The following is a 5,000-nucleotide window of genomic DNA, read 5'->3' as shown; positions in this document are numbered from 1 at the left end:
ACCGGCTGACGACGCCTGCCTGCCGATTTGGTTCACGATGTCCCCGCCGAAGGCGGCATACTTGAAAGTACCGCCGTTCGCGGCGCGCAATTTGCGGGGGGAGGAATTGTTAGTGCACGTCTGTGTGCTAGGTGACGATGCTTGCCGACTTGGTTCATGCCGTCCACGCCGAAGACGGCGCCGTTTAAAGTACTGCCGCTCGAGGTGCACAATTTGCGGGGGAATTGTTAATGGGCGTCGGCGTGCTGGGTGACGATGTGGAGATGTGGAACGCCGAGCCAGATCTATCTTATTTGTTTGCTTGGCCCACTGGACTTTGCATGGGCTTTGCAACACTGTGTGCTAGGTTAAATCACGGCCAATAGAGTGAGTGTTTTTAATGATCCTGATCTGATAAGGGGACTAGAGGTAAAAGAGCCGTTAGGAGGCAGTGATCACAACACGATAAGTTTTACTCTGCAAATGGAAAGGTAGAAGGGAAAATCGGAAGTGTCTGTATTACAGTATAGCAAAGGGGATTACAGAGGCATGAGGCGGGAGCTGGCCAAAATTGACTGGAAGGAGGCCCTAGCAGGGAAGACGGTAGAACAGCAATGGCAGGTATTCCAGGGAATAATGCAGAGGTTGCAGGATCAATTTATTCCAAAGAGGTGGAAAGACTCTAAGGGGAGTAAGAGACACCTGTGGCTGACAAGGGAAGTCAGGGACAGCATAAAAATTAAGGAGAGGAGGTATAACATAGCAAAGAAGAGTGGGAAGACAGAGGATTGGGACTCTTTTAAAGAGCAACAAAAGTTAACTAAAGAGGCAATGCGGGGAGAAAAGATGAGGTGCGAGGGTAAACTAGCCAATAATATAAAGGAGGATAGCAAAAGTTTTTTTAGGTACGTGAAGAGGAAAAAAATAGTCAAGGCAAATGTGGGTCCCTTGAAGACAGAAACGGGGGAATTTATTATGGGGAACAAAGAAATGGCAGACGAGTTAAACCGTTACTTTGGGTCTGTCTTCACTGAGGAAGATACACACAATCTCCCAAATGTTCTAGGGGCCGGAGAACCTAGGGTGATGGAGGAACTGAAGGAAATCCACATTAGGCAGGAAATGGTTTTGGGTAGACTGATGGGACTGAAGGCTGATAAATCCCCAGGGCCTGATGGTCTGCATCCCAGGGTACCTAAGGAGGTGGCTCTAGAAATAGTGGAAGCATTGGAGATCATTTTTCAATGTTCTATATAGATTCAGGATCAGTTCCTGTGGATTGGAGGATAGCAAATGTTATCCCACTTTTTAAGAAGGGAGGGAGAGAGAAAACGGGTAATTATAGACCAGTTAGTCTGACATCAGTGGTGGGGAAGATGCTGGAGTCAATTAGAAAAGACGAAATTGCTGAGCATTTGGATAGCAGTAACAGGATCATTGCGAGTCAGCATGGATTTACGAAGGGGAAATCATGCTTGACAAATCTACTGGAATGTTTTGAGGATGTAACTAGGAAAATTGACAGGGGAGAGTCAGTGGACGTGGTGTACCTCGACTTTCAGAAAGCCTTCGACAAGCTCCCACATAGGAGATTAGTGGGCAAAATTAGGGCACGTGGTATTGGGGGTAGGGTACTGACATGGATAGAAAATTGGTTGACAGACGGAAAGCAAAGAGTGGGTATAAATGGGTCCCTCTCGGAATGGCAGGCAGTGACCAGTGGGGTACCGCAAGGTTCGGTGCTGGGACCCCAGCTATTTACGATATGCATTAATGACTTAGACGGAGGGATTAAAAGTACCATTAGCAAATTTGCAGATGATACTAAGCTGGAGGGTAGTGTGAATTGTGAGGAAGATGCAATAAGGCTGCAGGATGACTTGGACAGGTTGTGTGAGTGGGCGGATACATGGCAGATGCAGTTTAATGTAGATAAGTGCGAGGTTATTCACTTTGGAAGTAAGAGTAGAAAGGCAGATTATTGTCTGAATGGTGTCAAGTTAGGAGGAGGGGGAGTTCAACGAGATCTGGATGTCCTAGTGCATCAGTCAATGAAAGGAAGCATGCAGGTACAGCAGGCAGTGAAGAAAGCCAATGGAATGTTGGCCTTCGTAACCAGAGGAGTTGAGTATAGGAGCAAAGAGGTCCTTCTACAGTTGTAGCGGGCCCTGGTGAGACCGCACCTGGAGTACTGTGTGCAGTTTTGGTCTCCAAATTTGAGGAAGGATATTCTTGCTATGGAGGGCGTGCAGCGTAGGTTCACTAGGTTAATTCCCGGAATGGCGGGACGGTCGTATGTTGAAAGGCTGGAGCGATTGGGCTTGTATACACTGGTATTTAGAAGAATGAGGGGGGATCTTATTGAAACATATACGATAATTAGGGGATTGGACACATTAGAGGCAGGAAACATGTTCCCAATGTTGGGGGAGTCCAGAACAAGGGGCCACCGTTTAAGAATAAGGGGTAGGCCATTTAGAACGGAGATGAGGAAGAACCTTTTCAGTCAGAGAGTGGTGAAGGTGTGGAATTCTCTGCCTCAGAAGGCAGTGGAGGCCAGTTCGTTGGATGCTTTCAAGAGAGAGCTGGATAGAGCTCTTAAGGATAACGGAGTGAGGGGGTATGGGGAGAAGGCAGGAACGGGGTACTGATTGAGAGTGATCAGCCATGATCGCATTGAATGGCGGTGCTGGCTCGAAGGGCTGAATGGCCGACTCCTGCACCTATTGTCTATTGTCTATTGTCTATAATCAACCACTTTATTTTGCCCGTCTTTGTGACTCCTCTTTGACACGTCGATCACCGCTGAGGCTGTTTTACCTGTTTCCCCTATGTACCGTAAGGTACACTCCTTACATTGAACTGCATACACCCCATTATTTCGCTCACGGGTTATCCTCTGTGCTATCCAGTCTCTCCTGTCACCCTGTTCTATGTTTTTGTCTATTACCCAGTGGGAGCAGGCCCCATATTGACATTAATTTGTAACCCTACTGCTCCCCTCGTCTGCTGGTTTTATCACCATCTCATGTTTATCCCTCAGCTCTGCCGTGGTCTCCCTCTCTTTTTTTCTGGTGAGGTTCGGCCTATCCTTTGTCATGGGCATATCCCAGGCTGTTTTAGTAACGTTCTTTTAAAACGTGTCGTGTTTGTTTGGCTTTACCCACGTTCCAGCATTAGAGGCCAATTTTTGCAATGTTTCCTGGGTGGGATTTGCCGGTTTTACAAATGGTGTCACTATCTCACCCTGCTTCCTGATACCCTTATGGGGTCGGCTCTGTTCTTGCAGAACCCTCGGGTGGTGCAGAGTCTGGGCCTTGTTATCAATATCTTGCCCTGCTTCCCGATACCCTTGCGGGTTCGGCTCTGTTCTTGCAGATCCCTCAGGTGGTGCAGAGTCTGGGCGGCATCGTCACCCAGCACACCGACGCCCACTGAAAATTACCCACGCACAGTGCGCGCCTGGAGCGGCAGTAGTTCAAACTACCCCTACCCCTACCCCTACCCCTACCGCTACCCCTACCCCTACCCCTACCCCTAACCCTAACCCTAACCCTAACCCTAACCCTAACCCTAACCCTAACCCTAACCCTAACCCTAACCCTAACCCTAACCCTAACCCTAACCCTAACCCTAACCCTAACCCTAACCCTAACCCTAACCCTAACCCTGACCCTAATGCAGGCAGAGTTATTTATAAAGTGGCCCAGACTCTGCACCACCTGAGGGTTTTGTAACAGAACCAACCCCATAAGGGTTTCAGGAAGCAGGGCAAGATATTGATAACAAGGCGCAGACTCTGCACCACCTCAGGGTTCTGCAAGAACAGAGCCGACCCCATAAGGGCATCAGGAATCAGGGCAAGATATTGATAAAATGGCCCAGACTCTGCACCACCTGAGGGTTCTGCAAGAACAGAGCCGACCCCATAAGGGCATCAGGAAGCAGGGCAAGATATTGGTAACAAGGCCCACGGGGAAGGCGGCATACTTTGGGGTTATTTTGTAGTGAGTTTTGAAGGCATGTGCTAGTGTTACGCATACCGAGGGCGCGCAAAGTTCGGCGCGCCCGGGCCAAAACGCCTCTGCTGGCCGCGGCCGAGTCGGCCGACGGATTGCCACGGACTTGCTTGACGACCTGTCACTCTCCGTGCATCGGTTGCACGCCCGGTTCGTCCTTTCCATTTGTTTCATGATGTACACGCGGCAGGCGGAATATTTTAAAAGCACTGTTCTGTTCGAAGTGCACAATGGCCGTTGGGGCAATGCAACTGGGGGTCGGTCGACCGGCTGACGACGCCTGCCTGCCGATTTGGTTCACGATGTCCCCGCCGAAGGCGGCATACTTGAAAGTACTGCCGTTCGCGGCGCGCAATTTGCAGGGGGAGGAATTGTTAGTGGACGTCTGTGTGCTGGGTGACGATGCTTGCCGACTTGGTTCATGCCGTCCACGCCGAAGACGGCGCCGTTTAAAGTACTGCCGCTCGAGGTGCACAATTTGCGGGGGAATTGTTATTGGGCGTCGGCGTGCTGGGTGACGATGTGGAGATGAGGAACGCCGAGCCAGATCTATCTTATTTGTTTGCTTGGGCCACTGGACTTTGCATGGGCTTTGCATCATTGTGTGCTACGTTAAATCACGGCCAATTGAGTGAGTATTTTTTATTCAACCACTCTATTTTGCCCGTCTTTGTGACTCCTCTATGACACGCCGATCACCGCTGACGTGTTAATCTGCGTGTTAGGTATCTCGGGGGTCAGTTGGACGGACAGATGTGTAAGGGTTTTGTTCGGAAGGATCGTTGAGTGTAAACGGTGAACGGGGGTTAAAGGCCCTGAGGTTTCAATCCTCTAAAGAATGTAAAAGGTCTGACGCGTTAGCTAGCAGCTAATGAGGTGAACCTAGCAGCTAATGAGGCTCTCTCTCTCTCTCACGGCCCCGGGACTCCCTCCCTCCCTCCTCCCTCTTGGAACCCTCCCTGCGTGGGGGGGGGGGGGGCACGAAGAAAAAGAGGGTATAAG

The sequence above is a fragment of the Rhinoraja longicauda genome, unplaced genomic scaffold, assembly GCF_053455715.1.
Source record: "Rhinoraja longicauda isolate Sanriku21f unplaced genomic scaffold, sRhiLon1.1 Scf000824, whole genome shotgun sequence".
Classification (NCBI taxonomy): domain Eukaryota; kingdom Metazoa; phylum Chordata; class Chondrichthyes; order Rajiformes; family Arhynchobatidae; genus Rhinoraja; species Rhinoraja longicauda.
The sequence above is the reverse complement of the archived record's forward strand: the minus strand, read 5'-3'. Positions refer to the sequence as shown.